At 42.5% G+C, this 23,589-nt stretch overlaps 1 long non-coding RNA gene across 1 annotated transcript in view; it reads right to left on the reverse strand.

The window, feature by feature from the left end:
- LOC146027092 (uncharacterized) overlaps nucleotides 1-23,589 on the reverse strand; it is an 88,227-nt gene that overhangs the window by 11,005 nt on the left and 53,633 nt on the right. Inside the window, exon 7 of the long non-coding RNA XR_014454662.1 lies at nucleotides 3,492-3,525. This is a non-coding gene — a long non-coding RNA (uncharacterized LOC146027092). The remainder of the gene's footprint in view (nucleotides 1-3,491; nucleotides 3,526-23,589) is intronic.

Raw genomic sequence — 23,589 nt, forward strand, 5'->3', positions numbered from 1 at the left:
TTCGCCGTGCCCACTCACACCCTGCATCTGCGCAAAACATTGTTCCCCTGTGCAAAAGCACTGGGGACCGAACAAACCAGAATAACCCCATAAATCTCTCACGTTCTAAATCTCTCACGTTCTAAATCTCTCACCGTTACATTTGAACCCTTATCTTAGTAAATTTCCCCCAATGTATTCCCAGTGTTCCCCCAGTGACGTCAACTCCATTGGATGCATCATCAAATGCATACACACTTGCCTTTACTGGCAGCAATGGGGCATGGGCGGGTGCCTTGGTGCATTCCATAGTATGGCCCACACTCACGATGTCCTCTGATGTACCACATGTACGGATAATGGAGGATATCACTGATAATGTGTGGGACCGGGATTAGGAGGGACATAGTTCCTTATTCAGGTTTAGTAGCAGATTCTGCTACTACATGCTAAGGGTCACCTAGGAATGTGATTGTAATCTAATTCTGATTGCATTACAATAATTATCACCATCATAGTGACTAGGGTGGACCCTAAATCTACATTTTGATCGCACTTTGAAATCTGCGCAAATGCTGTGCGGCTGCAGTGCATTTTCAAAGAATTGTGATACTTAAAGAATTGCCAGATGAATGAGGGCCATAGCGCGTACACCCTGGATTATATAAACATTTTGGCGTTCCAACCACTTGCAATTGTCAAAATTATTCATTTCATAATCTAGTGTACAGATGGAATGCCCCTGGTCCTTGCCCGGTGATCGGCAGCATGCCTGCACTGGCGATCTCCGGCGCAGAGGTGCTCCATCTGACTGGGACGCGCTGGCGTCTCATACACACATCCCAGTTTCCAGAAGGCGCAGCGGCGGCATCCTGCCCGTCTCCTCTTCAGGGAGACGGGCAGGAATAGGGGGTCAGTGGGGCGGCGAGGGGCACTGGGGGAGGAGGTGGCGAAAGCACCATAGCCACGGGGCACACACGATCATCTTGTGCATGCGCACCCCTGTCGAGAGCCGGCTGCTGGCAATAGAATCGCCATCCCCTGCAAGGATGGCAGCGCCTCCATCTGTATACCCAGCTTAGGTGCTTTGCAGGAAGAGGTGTACTCGCTCATGTAAGATGTATGTGCAGGACTGCAAGTATGTCAGTGTTATAAATGGAGACCTACTCTGTGCCTCAGCGGCAGGTCAGAGGTGTCTGGGCTGTTCATGTTTTTTAACAGGATGAATAAACTCCTGAAAAAAAAACAACTTTATAATTTATTCTCTATCTATAGCATTATTGATTTTTTTTTTATTTATTTCATTTTTTACAAATTATAATGGACGTATTTAGTAGGCATGTACTTAAAAAAAAAATAGCTAAAGGTTTTGTCCATGGGAGTGGGGAAGTGCTGCAGTTTCACCTATCTGCCAATGTTACCATGGTTAATGGTGCTGAGCATCGGGTGCCAAGGCACACTGACTGAAGTGTGCAGTGCATTACTGGGAGTCCTATGACACTTTGCACAAGAGGGCAGAGGCTGAGAGGTTTGTGCTTAGCTCTGATTGGTGGAGCTCATTACATGCTTCTTTAGGCCCATGGAGGACAGCAGCAGCCTCAACATGGGAGGGTTTATAATCAGAGGCAGCACTGAGCCTGTGAAGTCTCCTACAACAGTCCTACAGAGTAAGGTACAGAGTAACAAACACAGGCTTTTCATGTAGTATGTATGTGTGTGTGTGTGTGTGTGTGTGTGTGTGTGTATATATATATATATATATATATATATATATATATATATATATATATAAAATATTAATCCACCCCCTGCAATTACCCATTGACCAAGTTTCCACTGCCTTTACTCTATGGTTTGACAGTGTAATATTCTCCCGTGCGGCCAGTAATGACAAGTGCAAGGGGGCCCCCTATCTAAAGTGCCCAAGGCCCCCCCAAGGCTTAATCTGTCACTGGTCTAGAACATAATATTTTCTTACTCTAAGCTGGTGCATACATGACCACACATTCTGGACAGCCATTTATATAAGCAAGGCTTGCCTACCCTCCTGGAATGATTGGGAGGCTCCCGAAAGTAAGGTCGCCCTCCCAACCTCCTTGGGAAAGTGGGCAAGTCTCCTGCCTCAGCCACACAGCCCCCACACCCATCTGCAGCAAGGGGCGGGACTAAAATTATGTGAATCGCGCCATTTTGCATGTTAGCCCCTCCCCAAATCCATGGACCCACAAATTGCCTTGTTGGACTGCCACGGGGGTGGGGCTTGGTGCTGTCTGCCTCAGCCCCCCCCCCAACATGCTACATCTATTCTCAGTGGCGTAGCTACAATAAAGGCAGACCCCGCTGCCGCTTGGAGAAGCAGGGTCTGTGTGGGCGCTTAGCAGCTCATGAAGTCCTAAGTACAGCAGGGCACAGAGGACTCAAGTGAAACCAGTGCAGCCGCCGACTTCCGCCCCCCCGCCCGCCCCGCACAGCATTACTGGGAGTGTGGGAAGGGTCGGGGATGCGGTCATGTGGCGGCAGCTGTAACCAATGGCAGGGAGCGGGATCTCTCTGAGCCTCCGCGCTCTGACAGCAAGCAGCATGGGTGGCCGTGCCGCGCGTCGCAGCAGGCGCCTATGTGTATCCTGACCTTGGACTTGGGCGGCCAACTACCAGTGCCTGCTAGTCCTACCACCAGCTCAAACACCAAGAGTGTCTTCGGGTGTCGGGTCCTCCCTCCAGTCCTGCTCTGCTGAGTCCTGGTCCATCGGCATCCTATGCTCCTGGCTCATCCCTCCCTTAACAAGTAGCAGATGAAAGCCATGAACCTATATATTTCTTTGTGAGCATCATGTGCATATCATGCCTCTCTCTTTCTGCTTAACCCCCCCCCCCCTCACACCTCCCTCTCCTTTACCCCACTCTCTGTCTTCCCCCCTCTCTAATCTCTATCTCTCTCTGTGCCTGACCCCCCTGTTTTCACCCCCCTTCTCTCTCTGAGCCTGACCCCACCTCTCTCACCCTTCTCTTCCTCTGCCTCACCCCCTTTCTCTGTGTACCTGATCTCCCCTCTCTCTCCCACTCTTTCTGTGCTTTCTGTTTTTAAATTTGTGTGCTCCTGGAGGGGCCCAAGTAGAGGCCCACTGTGCTGCTTTGCCCGGGGGCCCATAATGGTGTTAAGATGGCCCTGGTGGCAATGGTGCCCCAGAAAATATTTTGGCTGGGGGGAGCAAAATTTATAGTTACACCACTGTCTATTCTCCTTTCTGGGAGATCAGATAGCTGTAAGCTGTATGCTAACCGCTATAACTGTGGGCCAGTACTGTCAGGACATCAGAGTGTTGCCCAGCTGCCCTGCTGATGTATTCTGGTTACATTGCAGTGAGGAAAGAACAGAATCTGTATGACCACGATAGTGCTCTTCATAATAACCTGTTCCCAGATGTGTGATTACTACAGCAGTAATGGAATATGTTCATACAGTACTGTATATCTATCTCATTAAATATATTACTATCTAGTAAATTACTTACCTTAACCTGAATCTCTGCCAGCAAAATATAGCGCCTTAAATGAAATAAATAGAATAATATTATAAGCAATTTACTAAAAAGTGCACAATTGTATGGCTGTTTTTGCATCTTTTCAGGCTATATAGAGAGTCTACATTCCAATTTTTTATGTACTTTCCTTTATATTTTTTTTATTCATTAATCTTTATTCTAGTTTCATATTCATTCAGAGACAAATACATTGACAACGTAATACACAAATACACATACAATATACATTTAACAAGTAAAACATGTCATCAATCCTAATGTCAAATATATTTCCGATGGTTTTTGTTTTTGGTTACAGATTCCTCTTTCCATCTATTCTCACGCTTATATTCAGAGGTCATTTAGTTTCCTTGTGGCTATCGTACCTCAGATCTGTTTCTTCCTGTTTGTGTTCGATATATTATGCAAGTTTGACATTTTAATTGAGACATATGCAATGTGCTGTTTGTGAGTCTTGGGATAAATATATTTTAACAGGGTTAGCACTCAGGTTTATTAGCTCATTTTAATGAATCGCGTACTTACGGGTATATCAACACCTCAGTCTACAATTACTTTAAGTGCATTTTTAATAAACATTTTATAAACATTTTGTGTACTTTTTTTCCCATAGCAATCCATGAACTTTATTTTGTATGCTATTATGTATTTATTCAATTATTTTTTCTTTAACTATATCTTTTAATCAGTGTGATAAGTGCCTATGCAAGAGACTAGAGGTAAAAAATTAAAAAAATTAAAAATATTATTACGATCATGTGCATTTCTTTTAACATAAGTGGTACAGTTGACTTTTATTAAATATTTTCATTCACTGAGTGTGTCATATTCCTCCATTTGCCAGGCTAGAGTTGCACCACCTATTCCACTTGTTGTGGAATTTCGTTGGTGCTCCTCTAGAATGGAACATATACTTTTCATGTCTAGCTACTTCATTTACCAGTGCTCTCCATTTACTAATTTCTGGTTGGTTGGTCGAAAACCAGCATCTAGCAACTATTAATTTAGCCAGTGTGGATAATCACATAACATATTGGTTAAGTAGTCCTGAGCTATCTTTCCCTTGTTCTAATCCATATATATATATATATATATATATATATATATATATATATATATATATATATATATATATATATTCTAGGACCGATTTGTGCAATGGAGGGATCAGTAGATTGAACATCTCTCCATACTATTTTCCAGAATATGTAAACCTTTGGGCACTCCCATAATAGATGCCAGAATCCTGCCTGGCTCTCTCCACACCTTGGACATTGCCTGTCTTTTCTTAGACCTGCCCTATGCAACATTACCGGGGTACGATATACCCTGTGTAATATATAAAAGTATACTTGCCGGTATCTAGCGCAAGATGTGGCGTATCTAATAGATCCCATCATACTTTTCCAATTTTCTATTGTGATTTTTCCTAAGTCTGTCTCCCATTTTAAATTTCAATTATCTAAGATTTTAGGATTCTGATTCATATTTATGTTCGTATATATTTGTGAGATCTGCCCACTATTTCCAAGTTTCTGTTACAAAAAGTTTGATAGGTGAAGATGAGATTTCGATCGTAAACTGGGCTTGAATTGCATGTCTCAGTTGCAAGTATCTGAATAAAAATGTATTGGATATATTAAGTTCTATTTGCAGTTGTCCAAACATTTTAAATTGACCATTGCTATATAGCTGTCCAAATACCATAACACCTTTTTGGGACCATACATTATCCCTTGATATCTTTTTTAATTCTAGATATTTTTTATTAAGCCATAAGGGGAACTCGTTTTCCAGGCCTTCCCAGTTCTCTAGTGTGTGTACATATCTCCATATCATAATAGCCTGTCGCAATATGGGGGCTATACCATTTACAGCTATTCCGGATAAAAGAAAGGAGGTTGGAGAGTAGTTAGTATTCACCTGTTCCCTCAAGAAAGCTTTTAACGTTGCATCTATATCATTGGACAGCCATCCACGTATATGTGTTAATTGAGATGCAATAAAATAATTTCTTAAATTTGGGAGGGCCAATCCTCCCATCTCTTTTGATTTATATAAAGTTTTGATTGACACACTGCCCGCCTATCTTTCCATATAAAAGATGATGTAATTCTTTCTATAAATGTAAATATTTTTTGGGGAATATATATCGGGGAGTTTTGCCAAATATATAAATACTTGGGTTGTATTATCATTTTAAAGATATTACTCCTTTCCATGGAAGTTTTTTCCATGCATGTATTCTTTCTTTGAACTTTTCAGTAATTGGGTCTACTTTCAATGCTATATAATCTTTGGCATTAGGTGTTACCCAAATATTTAAATTGAAGAGTCCATTTAAGGGGGCACTCAGCTTGTTTTTCTTCAGGTATAATTCCCGAGACTGGAAGTATGCTGGATTTATCCCAGTTTATCTTCAATCCCGAGAATGTGCCAAATCTATTTATTATATTCAGCATTGCCTTCAAGGAGTTCCCTGCATCTTCCAAGAGCAACATGTCATCAGCGTATAACGCTATCACTTCCTCTATCTCCCCTATTTTAATTCCCTCTATCTCATAGTCTGCATGGATATAGCTATTGAGAAGAGGGCAGGGGAGAGCGGTCACACCTGTCGAGTTCCCCTGCTCAATTTAATTTTGTTGGACACATATCCATTTATCATAACTCTTGCTTCTGGAGAAGAGTATAACAACTGGATCCACCTAGTAAAGCGAGGTCCAAATGCAAATTTATCCAGAACAGCCCATAGGTATCTCCATTCTCCCGTGTCAAAGGCTTTGGCCGCATCCAAGGACATGACCAAGGCCTCTGCACCTGTATTCTGGTCTCTCTGCAAGTAATAAAACAAGCATCGTAGAAATTAATTTGTAGACCTTTCCTGCATAAATTCGGATTGGTCTGTATGGATTAATGTTATTACTGAGTTTGGTATTGTAGCTATTATCCTATCCAGTATTTTGATGTCTGTGTTTAACAGAGAGATCGGTCTGTATGACTCTGGAGAAAGAGGATCCTTACCCTTTTTATATATGATAATGATCAAGGCTTCTGCCAAAGTAGGAGGAAGGGTGCCCCATTCCAACAGTAGATTAAAAAATTATGTTAGATATAGGATAAAGAAGTCCCAAACTTCTTATATACTTCATTTGGAATTCCATCCCTCTTAGGTGCCTTTGAAGATAGAGAAAATACAGCCTCTCTTACTTCCTCCATTGAAAATGGGGATTCCATCTTTTGTGCTTCTTCTACTGAAAAAGTTGGCATAGATATCTGACTAAGATAGTCATATATCTCCTCATTAGTACCTGTCTCTCCAGAATCATACAGACCAGAATAGTAATTCAAAAACACATCTGTTATTTCCTTTCCTGAATGGAATAATTTACCATGGGGGTTTAAGATACTCTATATAAGATTATTGCTGTACTCATCTTTGGCAATAAAGTCTTCCCCCCATATCTGCTTGATAGTATTGTTTATGTTTAGAGAACTGCATTCGTCTTCGAGACTTATTATAAAGATACTCTGTCCACTCCCCTTGTGCATCTAGCATCCTCTTTCTATCCATTAATGATCTACTGTAGATCAGTGTTTCTCAAACTAAGTCCTCAGGACCCCACACAGTTCATGTTTTCCAGGTCACCCGACAGGTGCACTCATTACTGACCGACATTTTAAAAGATCCACAGGTGGGGCTAATTATTTCACTTGATTCTGTGAGGAGACCTGCAAAATATGCACTGTGTGGGGTCCTGAGGACCGACTTTGAGAATCTGTGATCTAGATGCAACGTATTCTGCCTCTATCTGCTGGCATTTATCAGTCGGGTCTTCCTCCATTCTCCTAATTTCTGAAATTTACTTTATACATGTGCCTCTTATTATTGCTTAAAGAGCATCATGTTTCAATGATAAATACTCATATGAAATGCTATTTAATCTACTGTATAATCTTTCCATTCGTGTGACAATTCTTCACCTGTTCCTATTATTGCTAACCAGAATGGGTTTAGTTTCCATGTGACCTCTCCATGCTCTTGATTTAAGTCTATACTCAGGATTAACCGGATTTACCCCTTGAAAGATATTCAATTTCATTTATTGCCGGGGCCGGTATTGAGGAGATTAAGATCATATCTATTCTTGATAAGGTTTTTTATGTATTTGAGTAACATGAAAATTGTGAAATATCTGGATTCCTTATGCTCCATATATCTATTAAGCCCATTTCATCGATTATCTCAGAAAATATAGTAGATTTATTTTTTTCCATCACATCAATCTGTCTACTTCCCTCCTTCCACCTATCTAGTTCCTTGTTCATCACATTGTTAAAATCTCCCATACATATAGCAGGTTGAAGGACATCGCTGCTATATGGAGGGGGGATATATATTGTCATTATGTATATTGGTTTATAATAACAACTGTCTTTAAAAAAAAAAAATCTATTTTATTTGCTTCTTGTTGAAATTTCACTGATTTTTTAATTATAACCGTCACCCATCTGGCATGTTGTGTGAATGTTGAATGGTATATATGCCCAACCCAGGGTTTTTTTAACGTCTTACTTCTTTCTCCATTCAGATGGGTCTCTGACAGACATATTGGGGGAAATTTACTAAGATAAAATACAATTTTTGGGGGCGTATTCGTATTTTTGGCATTTACTATGCCCAAAATACGATTTTTCGTATTCGTATTGATGGGACATTCGTATTTGTATTTACAAATACGAATGAATACACCATCAATAGAATACGACTGGAATCACCATTCAAAAGAATGGTGATTCCTAATTTATTAAGCGGCCGTATTGAAAATATGGCTGCTAATTAGTGTAAAATGGCTGCGAATTGTCGGCCAAATACGCCAGGAAAATACACTTTATTTTCCTGTCGGTTTTGGCAGAAGCCTGCACGGATCAGTCAGATCCGTGCAGGCTTCAGTGTAAAAAAAAAAAAGAAAAATAAATAAATAAAAAAAACGGAGTGGGGTCCCCCCCCCACGGCCGTAACCAGCACCAAGCTGAAAGAGCCGGGGCTTGTAATAAAAAAAATCAGGAAGCCAACCAAATAGGGGTTTCCCGATTTTTTACAACCAGCCCCAGGCTCCAGGGCTGGGGCTGGTTCCCAAAATACGGGGGACAAAATGAATAGGGGTCCCACATATTTTAAGAACCAGCCCCAGGCCCAACCAGCCAGCAGGGTAATGCCACAGCCAGGGGACACTTATTATATAAGATCCAGCGGCCAAAGCATTAACCCTACTGACCAGTCAGCCTGGCCAGGGGTCCTGGGGGAGTGAGGGTCCCCCAATAAAGGCCCCCCCCCCCTCCAGGACTTACCTGACCAGGCTTCAGCCTGGTGCTGTCCCTGGTGACCCTGGGCTGTGGTCACCGGGCTGATTAAGTGTAAAGAAAATAGAATAAACCATTGGGTATTGCTGTGGAACTATGAGTTCCAGCAAGCCTGGAACGCATACTGGGACTTGGAGAACCACAAGTCCCAGCATGCGGCCCATTAATGGGCTTGCTGTGACTTTTAGTTCCACAGCAAAACCAATAGTTAAATAAAATCACAGTGACACATAAGAAAAATAAAACTTTATTACATACATAGCCCATACATACTGATACTTACCTATCATGAGCCTGTAGGTAGCCCTCGGTCCTGGTCTGGGGGTCCGTTGTCCTGGTCCTGGGGCTCCAGGTCCGGTGTCCTGGTCCGAGGGTCCGGTGTCCGATCCCCACTCCCCCAGTACCCCTGGCCAGGCTGACTGGTCAGTAGGGTTAATGCTTTGGCCGCAGTGTCCCTCGGCTGTAGCATTACCCTGCTGGCTGGTTGGGCCTGGGGCTGGTTCCTAAAATACGGGGGACCTCTATTCATTTTGTGCCCCATATTTTGGAAACCAGCCCCGGCCCTGGAGCTGGTTGTAAAAAAATCGGGGAACCCCTATTTGGTTGGTTTCCTGATTTCCTGATATCGTATTCGTATTCTTAGTAAATTTCCCCCATTATGTCTGCTCCATATTTCTTTACCTGGGACATAACAAGGGATCTTTTTATCTTGTTATTTAGCCCTCTCACATTCCAGCTCATGGCATGTATTCCATTTATCCTTTTAGACATATGGTTTTAAGTTTTTTAAAGTTACCTCTTCCTGCAACCTTAATCTCCTATATTTAGCATTATTTCTTGATGACCTCATACAAAAACAATATATACCTTTACACAGGGCTATTTTTGTGCAGGCTCCAGCAGGAACTGTGGCCCTTATTCTAGTTCACTCTTTCTGACAAAATATTTCTTAAGGTGCGTACACACGGGGGAGATATATTGCTAGCAATATATTGCTTGCAATATATTGCAGAGCAATATATTGCTCAGTGTCTCTTTTTCAACAAGCGACCAGAGATGGTCGCTGTTGAAAACGAACCTCTGCTGGGGGTGCCGCAGAGGTAATTAGCTGGTCGCAGGAGCAAGCTCCTGCGACCAGCGATTACAATGGGGCAGAAAACGGGAGCGCGCACCCGGAGATTTATCTCCGGGGCAAACTCCCAATCACTGGCAATATGGTTGCCTGCGACCATATTCCCAGCGATTATAGCACCTATCTCCCCCGTGTGTACACAGCAATAGATGGACAAAACCATGTGCACTGCAGGTGTGCCAGGTGTAAAACCCCACCCAAATCTAATTATCTCTGCACAAGTAACACCTGCCTCACCTGCAGTGCACATGGTTTTGTCCATCTGAGGAATATTTTGTCAGAAACAGTGAACTAGAATAATGGCCACAGTTCCTGCTGGAGCCTGCACAAAAATAGCCCTGCCTTTACATTTACACATACATAACACCATACCTCCCAACACTCACGATTTCAGCAGGACAGTCCCGATTATCGGGTCCTGTCCCGCTGTCCCACCCACGGCTGGAGGTGTCTATTCCCGGCCGAAAACGGGGACGCGGCTCATTTGCATAAGCCACGCCCCGTTTTGGACGCTCAGTACATAACATTACTTCACTCCCCCGCCTCCTCCCCCACCCTGTATAACCTCTAAGACAGGCTTTCCCAATCACGGTCCTCAAGGCACACCAACAGTGCAGGTTTTAGTGATATCCAGGCTTCAGCACAGGTGGTTTAATCAGAATCACTCAGGTACTAATTAAGTCACCTGTGCTCAAGCCTGGATATCTACAAAACCTGCACTGTTGGTGTGCCTTGAGGACCTTGGTTGGGAATGCCTGCTCTAAGACATGGGGCATACCTGGATCCCACCTTAGTTTTATCCCTCACTCAAAACAAAACAATATGAACACATAAACCTATATATTCAATTTTCAATTCTAATGGGGCATAGAAAACACACACTCCATTCCCCTAGCTATATTCAACATTTTGGAAACCCCCGTATTTCTATTTTGTGTTTCCCTGATGGATAGAAAAAAAGAAAAAGAGAGAGAGAAGAAAAAGAAAAACAAAACAAACAAAAAAAACTACTGTCTGATTCCCCTCTACCCCTACCCCCCCCCCCCCCCCCCTCCCTCCACATCAGGTATTATCTATCATTTTGAAGCTTTCAAATGTCTTTCCATATATTATGGTTGCTCAGTTGCTGTTTAACCTGCATAAAGCTATAATTGTACTTCAATTGCAAAGTCAGAGTATAGTGATATTACATGGCTGTCATAGTGTATTAGTCCCTTAGTACGCGCTAGACGTCTCTGTCTTTGAAATGTAATAGTCGAGCTATCAGCGTTCGGGCAGGGGCTACAGAATGTGGAGGTTTCAATGGTATTCTGTGTGCCCTTTCTATCGCAAATTGCTGTGAAAAAGCCTCTCTGGTACATAATTTAGTCAGCCACTCTTCCACAAACTATTCTGAATGTATTCCTTTGACGCGTTCTGGGAGACCTACTATGTGTATATTGTTCTGGCAAAGTCTCCCTTCCATATTGAGAGCTTGGTTTGCATGGTTGACACTTTAGGGCAGTGGCGTCACTAGGCGGGTGCGGCCCGCACCGGGTGTCACCCTTCAGTGGGGCGACACCAAAAAAGCCACAATCACCCTGCATCCCCGGTTCACACTGCGCCGCCTGCCTGACGCCCACCAACCCCCCTTCCCCCAGCAATTACCTGTCTGCCCGGTGGCTGTACTACAGGTACAGCCCTTTGCTGACCCTTCCCCTCTTTATTGCCGCTGCCGGGGCTTGATGTCACGCTCTAGTGACTCCCCCGGCGGGAGAAATGAAACACAGGCTTAATGACGCACTACTGCCCGGCGCTCCTGCCACGGTCTCTGCAGCCATTTCTGACACTTTTTTTTTTTTAACTTTAGCTCCCGTCCGCCGCCGGAAACAATTTACACACGGGCAGAGAGCAGAGAGCTGCCCGGCTGTATTGTTGGAGGACACTGCAGCAGCCCTAGCCTAGGTCCCGACTCCCGGCTATTTTAAAACTTGCGCTCCTGCAGCAGCCTGTCGGGTCCGCAAGCCAATCGGACCTCGTTCGCGGTCCGGCAGCCAATCAGGAGACATTACTCCTGATTGGCTGTCGGACTGCAAGCGAGCTCCGATTGGCTTGCGGACCCGGCAGGCAGCTGCAGCAGCGCAAGTTTTAAAATAACCAGGAGTCGGGACCTAGGGCTGCTGCAGTGTGTCTATAGGGCTGCTGCAGGGCTATGATAGCAGCCTGATCATACATGTCACCATGTCTGCCCACTGCCCCTTGGTGTCATAAGAGAAGCTAAAGCAAGGAATGGGCTGTGGAGCGGACGGCAGCAGGACACTTCCCCTGGGAGCATTGCACAACCAGACCATCAAAATGTGAGCACCTCCTTTTTGCATACCTGTGGGAATAGAAGTCCCAATAGGTCTTTTTTGTTATTTCCTAGCAGCTGCAGAGCCCCGTGTTGCTTCCTTGGGCATGTAAAAGTTGCTGTTTACATTTAGTATGGAGTAGTATTTACACTGATATCACTGGAGCCCCCTCAACTCCCTACGCCCCCCCCCCCCCACTTTTAAAGCATTAAAATTATATATATATATATACACACAATTTTTTTTTGTTAAAGCCATCCTCTGATTTTAAAATGGGGTGGGGGGGTGGGGTCATGGAAAATGGAGGGGGCCCCAGAGATATCAGGGTATCGGGCCCCAAGATATCTGTTCCCGGCCCTGTAGTCACAGGGGGCGGTGACACCATGAGTTTCTACACCGAGTGACACCAACCCTAGTGACGCCTCTGCTTTAGGGGATAGGTCTTCTATCTTCTTAATTAGTGGAGAGGTGTTGTCCTCTAGTTGTGATAGTCGATGCTCTGTTTCAACCACGCATTGCAGATTTTTTGCACATCTTGTCTTAGAGGGGAGACATCTATTTGTACTTGGCCAATTTTTTCAGAGACTGATCTGATGAAGATATCGCTTGTAATATTTGTTGAGTTGACTGCGTTGGTTCATTGATAGATGTTTCTGGATCATGATGTGAAGATTGTGAACTTGGTACACTTTGAGCGGTTGATTTAGAAGCATGGGTAGTACGTGTGTATTTCTCTAGTTTTGCAGCTGTTGCAGCCGCAGCCACAGCCGCAGCCGCAGCATTTGTAGTTTTACCCATAACTTCCCTGCTTTATTTGACAATGTCCTGAGAGGAGAGTAAGAAAGAGCAGGGAAAAGGGGACAGAAAGAAGGGAAAAAAAAAACAAAAAACCACAACAGACCCGCTGTATCCTTGATAGCGCTCCTTTATCAATTAAGGAGCCCTTTATATTTTATATAGCAGTGTTGTTAGTTAATTCCAATGTCGCTCTATATCAATTTATTCATCCAACCTGCTATTTTCTCTTACAGACAATATTTCAACACTATGTAGTTGTTAGGGGAGGATCAGTGGCCACACTCCCTAACTCTGTTGCCCTGGCCTAGTGTCCAAGGGTGCGTGCAGGGCTAGGCTTCGCCTGTACCCGTCCCGGCTGTAAGGGCGAATTAGGTCCGCCCAGACTCCGTAACAGGCAGGTCTTGTGTTGGGACAACGCACCCGTGGAGACGGACCAGGAACAAGGACAGACTAACTAAGGTGACCTGTGGGCCACTGATCCCCCCAAAGACTAAAGAGCCTGATGTGGCTCCAGGGGCAGACACGACTGAGGGCAATGCAGGAGTAACAATTGATGTAATAAAACTAAACGGGTGTAACAATACACAATATATAAACAATAAATGGCAACAATGCTCTGTGGTGGTAAATATCAATAAAATGGCAACAATGCTCTATAGGTGGTATATAACAATGAAATGGCAACAGTAGACAATTCCAGTGACCTATGTACCTATACACAGCTGAGATGGTAAACAGCAAGCGTCATAAGTGAGGAAGAGATGGGAGAAAATCCCCAACTTATCTGAGAGATAGGAATCTGCTGGAAAACAGGAATGCTACTGAGCGGAGGATGAGACCGGATTAGGGCTGGATCGCTGAATGCTGAGGTGAACCCACTGGACAGGCAAACTGAGCTTGACAGGCAGGACAAGCCTCAGGACACGGGAACCAACAGACTGGACAGGTGGGGTAATGCCAAGTAACCGAGAACACTCTGGACACACAGGAAAGAACTATAACCGGCATGGGACTGAATAACCAGAGGGTTTATATAGAGAGCACAATGTGGTGCTGATTACACATTGCCTACAGGTGAGCACTGCAGGCTAGAAGCCTAATTAAGACACACCTGAGTCCTGATAACACACCACTGAAAGTAAGCTGCAATGGCCCAGGCTGACCACTGGAGGCCACCAGCGAGTAAACACACACACACACACACACACTGGAATAAACCCAGGGAGCAGAATCCAGGGAAAACAGAAAAACTACACACAGAATATGTGAATCTGCACATTACACCGATCCGCTGGAGGCGGATCATAACAGTGGTATAGAAAAACTGTTTGATCGATTTTAGCGGGACACTTTCAAGGACCTTGAAAAAGGGCTCGCTATAGCCCGAAACACGTTGGTGAAAGGAGGCAACACCTGGGATCGTGTGGAATATTTTTTCGCTGTCTAACATCTTTAGCACATGGGGTATTCTTCCCTATCCGGATAGGAAGGTATCACACAAAAAAGATGTCTGCTGTAACCAGGTGTCTTCATGTTTTGAAGTCTTTTATTCTGTTTTTTTTATGGAAATTGGACTGCGTTCTGTTGAAAAATAAGCTTTTTTATGGAACTTTGGAGTCAACTACTTCCTGAATTAAAGGCTTTGGTGTAACCCGAAGAAAGATACCTTTCAAGGAACATAGGGCCCAGATTTCTGGTGAGTGTAAACCCAACGGCCACCTGCTGTGGGACCTTGGAAGCTATCTATTGCAAGTGTATGTTGAATTAAAGAAGATTTAAAGAAACCGCTACGTGCACATAGGGCATTTGTTAAAGGTCAGTTAACAGTGTCTTATTAGGGATGTCTAGACGGAAGATACACAATATTGGAATCCATGTGGAGTGGTGAAAGAACCCACTCCAGGGATTCATCACACCTTTAAAGTGGGGATACAGCGCCTATGATCATCCGTTATTTGTTTATGCTATTGGGCCCAGCTTTTATACCCTGTGAGAAGCTAATTGGAGGACCATGTGGGGCGTGCCGTTTCCTGCCGCCTTTCACGCTGGCACAAGACTTCCTGTGTAATCAGGAAGTCGGCGCATTGGGGATCCGGTCGCTGTGAGCCGCACTTGACACGCATAAGAACCCGGAAGTGGGTGCTTTCGTGCTGTCGTCTATTGGAGCGCAGCGTGGAACGCACAGTGACCGGAATATCTGGCAGTGTGTGATGGATCATGGTGGGCTGCGGATGTACATAAATGTTTAAATAGGGATCAACTACAACCTACATATTCTTTGGGCAATATGGAAACCATATAAATATATGAATATATAAATGTATAAACATATAAATATATAAATAAATACCAGGGAAGCCGGGCCCCGGAAAAAACTCATTGGTCCTCTGAGACCATCCACAGGCACACGTATCCCTTTAGGAGTCGACACCCGAGCAATTACATCGGAACAAAGAACAAAACCTGCATCAGGCGCGGCCGCCAGAACCAGAGGGGGAAGGGGAAGCCGATGCCCTCCGAGAACTTAGTGTTCAACCTGTCCAGATCCTTGTTAGCGGGTGAGCTAATTACTTTGAATAAAGGTTTATCTTTTGTGCCGTCCGGGACCTTTGATCCATTCCAGTGGGAGATTGAGAATTATAAACTGAATAGAACTCTCCGATTAAAGGAACACTTTAATGATAAGGTATCTACCACACATGATACTATGATTCCTATTCCACCTAAATTAAAGAACATTGCGCCCAGATCCAAGTTCGATCCCATTTCCCAGAACTGTTCCATAAAAACATTTTCTAGACGTCTGAACGTAGGGATTTGGCGGAGCTAAAAAAATGTGATGAAATAGTGATACTCCCCTCGGACAAAGGGGGCTCAATTGTCATTCTTGATAAAGATTATTACAAGGCTGAAATCTATGATCAATTGTCTGATTTGAACACATATTCTTTGTTATCTGCCAACCCTACCTTAAAGTTTAAACGTGAGCTAATAATATTAGCAGAGGCTGTTGTTAATGGTATCATCACAGCAGGAACTAGAAATGCACTGACGGTACAGTGTGCAGTAGTTCCACTGCTGTACACGTTACCGAAAGTGCATTAATCTCTAGAGAGAGACCAATCATCTCTGCCCGGGGTTCTCTATACCAGCCCATCACTATTTATTTAGATAGCTATTTACAACCTGTGGTTCAGCATGAAGTAACCTTTTTGAAAGACACAAACACTTTACTTAGAGCATTGCGTGACCTGAAAGGGTTACCGAATAATTGCTGGTTGTGCAGAGCTGATGTAAAAAGCCTGTACACGAGCATCCCTCACGAGGAAGAATTGCTGGCGGTGCAGTAGCTGATTAGTGATAACCCCTGGTACTCAGGACCAGAGGTGAACTTTTTTATGCAGTTGTTACGTCTTACACTCCAATGTAACTATTTCTATTTTGATGGACATTTTTACCTACAGCGAACAGGGTGTGCCATGGGATCTTCCGTGACACCCTCGTTCGCTAACGGGTATATGTTCCATGTAGAAAAACTAATATTTTTTTCTGATGTAGACATCTTTAGTAAAATACATCTTTGTTATAGATACACAGTATAGATGACTGATCATTATATGGTCAGGCACAGACAAAGAGCTTAGTGATATCTTTAATAAACAAAATGATATGTCTCATCCCAGTAAATTTACATACATTATTGATTCTAAAGAAATCAATTTTTTGTATGTAAGAATACAATTGCAAGCAGGGTCTTCTTCATCACCAAAGTTATCATCCTGCCAGAATGAAGGCAGGTCTGCTATACTCTCAATATTTGAGGGTACCTAGGATTGTGAGTGAGGATGAAGAAGTAACAAAGCAGTTTGCGGTTCTCACTAAAAAATTTGAGGAAAGGGGTTATCCCCAAAAGGACCTTGTCATTCAGCAACAAAAAGCTTTAGATGTCCCAAAAGAAAAACTGCTGGTGTCCCGTAGAAAGAGAAATAACAGCAACTATATTCCCTGGGTTAATCACTTTAATCCTAAAAGTGATGTATATGTAAATCTCTAAAAATGAATTGGCCTATGGTGAGAGATGACCCAGATCTAGACTCTTTGAAAGATATAAGGGTGATGCAGTGTTTTTCGAGGGGGCACAACCTTAGAGACCTTTTGGTCAAAGCTGATAAAACAAAAACAAGGGGTGTTATAGCCCCACTGAGAACGGGGTGTTTTAAATGCCCCAACTGTGTGACCTGCAGCTATATGATAAGTGGAAGTTCCTTCAAACATCCGATGTCTAGCAAATCCATCCCCTTTAGACACTATTTAACCTGTAGTTCTACATATGTTGTATATTTAATTACATGCCCTTGCAGTAAATGTTATGTGGGGAAAACTGAGAGAAGCTTCAAGGAACGCATGGCAGCACACCGGAGTGCGATTAAATTAGCCATAGAAAAGGGCCACAGTGAGCAGCCGGTGGCCCAGCATTTCATGGAGGCCAGACATTCCTTGAGCTCTTTCAGATACAGAATTATTGATCAAGTTCCCTCCAGTATTAGAGGGGGGGATCGAGGAAAGAAACTTCTTCAACTAAAATCCAAGTGGATTTTCTCTTTGAAAACCCTATCACCAATGGGTTTGAATGATGGCCTTGGGCTTAATGCTTTTCTTTAATGTTGGTTATACTGTATTGTATCCTGACGTTGTTGAAACATTTAATCTATTTTTTTAGATAACTGGAATATCCTCTTCTGCCCAGCAGGGGTCACTGGAGGACCATTTTATGAATTAGCCGAGTATCTGGCATTGAATGAAAATATGATGCAGTCATTTTATATGTATAGAAACAAATGTCTTTTTGGTGTTTTTTTTCCATTAGATGTGTTTTGTTTAGATGTGTTTTGCTTAGATGTGTGTAATTTTTGGACATATTTATTTGTATGTATCTTGGCAATTGTATGCCCCTATACTACTTGTTATACACTGTGTATCACCTGATTCATACAGGTGTCTTAATTAAGCCTTCACGCCCTCCTGAATGGGAGGAGTATGTTCACTGGGATGTGGCTATATATTGCATGTTTGTAAAAAAAATCTGGTACTCTTTACCTAGCACGGCGCCCACGATCTTGATCGTGGGCATCGTGAGGTAAAAAATCGTGTCGGTCGCGTCGTATGCGGGCTAAACATGCCCGCACGCGACGCGATGCTCACGATTTCCCATTGAAACCCATGTTAAACATGGACATCGTGTCGGTCGCGTCGCGGCCGGCTATAAATGTGCACACGATGGCCGCGACGCGATGACCACGATTTGCCATAGCAATTAATGTTAAAACACCCGATGGACACGATTTTAATGTTAAATGGCTCAATGGACCCGATTTTACCATAGGAAACAATGTTAAATGGGCCTTAGAGCCCAAATAATTACCCTGAACTCAGAAATGGCCCCCCCCAATTTTGTACGCCACCCCACGATCAACGTGAACCCGAAGCGTGGCGAGCGCAGCGAGCCCGCGAGGGGCGGCGGTACGCGTCCTCCGACCTTTTCATACCCCCACTATCCACGTCGGCGTGGAGTTGAGAATAGAATAGTGTGGCGAGCGCAGCGCGCCACCGAGCCCGAAGCGTGGCGAGCGCAGCGAGCCCCGCGAGGGGACGCGGATACCTTCACAGGTAAACGCGTCCCCTCGCGGGCTTCACAGGTGTCCGCGTCGCCACGGACACCTGTGAAGCCCGCGAGGGGACGCGTCTAGCTGTGAAGGTATCCGCGTCCGCTCGCCACGCTTCGGGCTCAGTGGCTCGCTACGCTCGCCACACTATTCTATTCTCAACTCCACGCCGACGTGGATAGTGGGGGTATGAAAAGGTCGGAGGACGCGTACCGCCGCCCCTCGCGGGCTCGCTGCGCTCGCCACGCTTCGGGTTCGCGTTGATCGTGGGGTGGCGTAAAAAATTGGAGGGGCCATTTCTGAGTTCAGGGTAAGTATTTGGGCTCTAAGGCCCATTTAACATTGTTTCCTATGGTAAAATCGGGTCCATTGAGCCATTTAACATTAAAATCGTGTCCATCGGGTGTTTTAACATTAATTCCTATGGCAAATCGTGGGCATCGCGTCGCGGCCATCGTGTGCACATTTATGGCCGGCCGCGACGCGACCGACGCGATTTCCATGTTTAACATGGGTTTCAATGGGAAATCGTGAGCATCGCGTCGGTCGCGTCGCGGGCACACATAAATGTACCCGCGATGCCCGCGATGGGCGCCGTGCTAGGTAAAGAGTACCAAAAATCTTTATCCTGATGACGAGAATAAATCTCGAAAGATCTTGATGAAACCTGTGTGGTCTTAATTTCTGTTGAAAGACGTCAGAGTGCCGCGTAAAAGGAATGTATGCATGCCACCCCTGATTTGGGGTTGAGCTGAGGCGGGCACCTGGTGCATTATACATCTATTCAAGCAAGGGAGTGCCGGCTATCTTCTTATATATATATATATATACACACACAACAAAATCCCCAAAATTGCGCTTAAATATACACACAATCGGTGGTCGCTATTAGACACTTAGGTTCCCTACCAGTAGGAACCCAACAATTTCTACCAACCACAATAGTGTCTTAAGCTCCCTATGTGCAATAAGTAATGTCCATTCAACAAATAAAATTATATAAAAATTAGAAAATGATGAAAGATGCTTGTAGCTTCAATTTTTCTGGAATAATCCTGTTTATTTGATCATTACCCAACAAGTTTCGTTCCGGTGAGGAACTTCATCAGGGTTTTTTTTTGATCTATGAAATAACATAATTTCATATAAACAATTGACATTACATACATTCACATAAAAACATTTTTTATATATATATATATATATATATATATATATATATATATATAAACTTGATTAAAAATGCAATGATAGTAAATAATTCAAGATAAAAAACTAAAATTTGAGTTTTAAATAATCATATAGGGAAATTCCTAGGAGGGAACAAATAATGAAGAATACATTTTTTCAATTCATAAAAATATGGAAATACATGTATACATAATATGCTTGAGTTTACTGATTATATAATTGATTGAGGAGGATATAATAGCTTATGGGATGAATGACTACATGGCAAATAATATTAATGACGATAGTACGAGTATATCAGTTACAACAAATATATATATATAAAAATATAAAAATACAAATTTACACTTATGTGAGAGAAAAAAATCATTGATCTTTTTATAGATGTTTTTCACATACCTTCTGAATGATTTTGCTTAAGCTTAAGAATAAGCAAAATCATTCAGAAGGTATGTGAAAAACATCTATAAAAAGATCAATGATTTTTTTCTCTCACATAAGTGTAAATTTGTATTTTTATATTTTTATATATATATATTTGTTGTAACTGATATACTCGTACTATCGTCATTAATATTATTTGCCATGTAGTCATTCATCCCATAAGCTCAACCATCCTCCTCAATCAATTATATAATCAGTAAACTCAAGCAAATTATGTATACATGTATTTCCATATTTTTATGAATTGAAAAAATGTATTCTTCATTATTTGTTCCCTCCTAGGAATTTCCCTATATGATTATTTAAAACTCAAATTTTAGTTTTTTTATCTTGTTGAATTATTTACTATCATTGCATTTTTAATCAAGTTTATATATATATATATATAAAAAATGTTTTTATGTGAATGTATGTAATGTCAATTGTTTATATGAAATTATGTTATTTCATAGATCAAAAAAAAAACCCTGATGAAGTTCCTCACCGGAACGAAACGCGTTGGATAATGATCAAATAAACAGGATTATTCCAGAAAAATTGAAGCTACAAGCATCTTTCATCATTTTCTAATTTTTATATAATTTTATTTGTTGAATGGACATTACTTATTACACATAGGGCGCTTAAGACACTATTGTGGTTGATATATATATATATATATTATATATATATATATATATATATATATATATATATATATATATATATATATATAAAAGAAGATAGCCGGCACTCCCTTGCTTGAATAGATGTATAATGCACCAGGTGCCCGCCTCAGCTCAATCCCAAATCAGGGATGGCATGCATACATTCCTTTTAGGCGGCACTATAAAAGTGGGGGGAGTGTGGTCATTTTTCTGCGCTGGTGTGTGAGCTGCACTTCTACTGTACCTAGCTGTTAATATAGGTACCAGATGGGAAAGATGAGAAGATAGAGGTGCGCTCTGTATATTTCACCACTTTTGTACATTAATAATTATACAGTGGTACATAAAATTTGTATTTATTCTGTTTTTTTTTACAAAGACAAAATTCAATAAAAGCGAAATCGTATAAGATTCAATGGGTTGACCCACATTCAGATACACTTCATTCGAGTGATTATCAATAGATCCGACTTCAAAGAACAAAACTTCTTTTGATAAGAAACCCTACGCGTTTCGTCCATTAGGACTTCATCAGGGGTAAACAGGGATCCAATCTGAATAGTACCAAAAGAATAGATTTCTTCAAACAGTAGTTGATTTAAAAGATTGCTGACCACGTCAGTCTTAATAAAACCTCTGTGTAGGACTTCAATAAGCCCAAATTTCTGCCGATAATTGCTTGGAATAGCACAAAACTACTCAAAAACAGAGGTCTCTTCCACACATGTGTTATACATACTGCAAACTCCTCCTCCTGCTTGCTGCACTACAGGTCTCAGCAGGTATTACCTCATATGTCCAGGGTGTTGTTTTATTCAATATCATATGCGGGGCAAATATTCCTCTATTTACATTAAATTGACGACTTGCTCATTTTTTGGAATGGTAGCACCAAGGAGTTGAGTGATGTTTTTGAGACCAATAATTCAGGTCACAGCCCAGTTAAATTCACTTACAGCATAAGTTATGAAATGATAAATTTTCTTGAGGTTAAAATCTGTCTGGAGAATAACAAAATTGACACCTCAATTTATGTCAAGGAGACGGATCGAAATACTGTGCTGAGATATGAGAGCTGTCATAATATCCCTTTGAGACAGGGATTGCCTTACTCTCAAATGTTGAGAGTAAGGCGGATCACGAGCAATGAAACAACAGCAGCTGAGGACCTTGCAAAGATGCGAACAGAGAGGCTATAAAAGAAAGGACCTCTTAAAGATCAAAAAGAGGGTACTTAATACCCCCAGGGAGGTAGCTCTCAAAGGCATACTAAAAGAAAAATCACTGGGTAACAGGTTTCCTTGGGTTACAAAGTATGGAGAAGGCAGTGGGGATGTCACCAAGCAAGTAAATGCCCTCTGGCCGATTGTGGCAGCTGATAAAGATTTGAAAGGTCTCCACAATACCAGAATCATGCCGGCCTACAAAAGGGGTCGGAATTTGGCCGATTTACTTGTAAAAACGGATATTTCTGACCTAACTAAAAAAAGCAAACCAGACCATTTTATGTCTAGACTGAAAGGATGCTTTAAATGTACAGGGTGCACCACGTGTAGCTCAATGCTCACTGGTGACAGTCAGTCACCCACAAACGGGACAAAAGTTTAAAATCAAACATTCAGTTACTTGCTCCACAAAGCACGTGGTATACATTCTGTCTTTCCCATGTGGGTTGTACTACGTGGGCAAGACGTGTCAATTCAAGGAGCGCATGTCCAACCATCGGATGGCGATCCGAAAGGCAATTTCCACTGGCCACAGCGAACAGCCAGTGGCACGCCATTGTGTAGACAAAGATCAAAACATAGCAAGTACTAGATCAAAGATTATTGATCATGTGCCCGTTTCAACCAGGGGAGGTAATAGAAAAAGAAAACTCCTCCAGGCTGAATCTAGGTGGATGCACAAACTGGATACGCTTTCCCCAAGGGGATTAAACGAACAGCATGGATTATATTATTTTTTGTAACTACTATTATTGATTCATATCCAAGCTGCTTTGGTCTATTGAACTAGCAGCATAGCACATAATAATTATTCTTAAATATACAGTAGTTATGGATCTACAGGTATGCTGTTCTATGATATCTCCTCAGGTAGCCAGCCATACCTATGGGTTATGTAAGGCATTTTTATGATGGATATAATAGGAATACATATTTGATTATGATTGGATGATACATTTAATCATGCCTCAACAGACCCTTATAGTATGGACGGTTTCTTGACAATTGCTGCGGAGCTAAATGTTTTAATTTTTACATGTATATTTTTCACCTCACTTTGTTTTATATGCCACTTATGTGTAGTTTTTATATTGACACATGTTCAGTGTCTTTTACATGATTTTAAAAATCTCTTAATTTGTTTGTATTCTTCACAGCGTGTCACGCTGTCATGGCAACCGTGAGGCCGCGGTGTCGGAAACGAGGCTTGGCTCCCCAGGTGAGCCGCAGTGTGGAGCTGAAGCTGATGACGCGGTAGGCAGGAGCCAGGTGT

This window comes from Crinia signifera, chromosome 8, assembly GCF_055691185.1.
Source record: "Crinia signifera chromosome 8, ASM5569118v1, whole genome shotgun sequence".
NCBI classification, from domain to species: domain Eukaryota; kingdom Metazoa; phylum Chordata; class Amphibia; order Anura; family Myobatrachidae; genus Crinia; species Crinia signifera.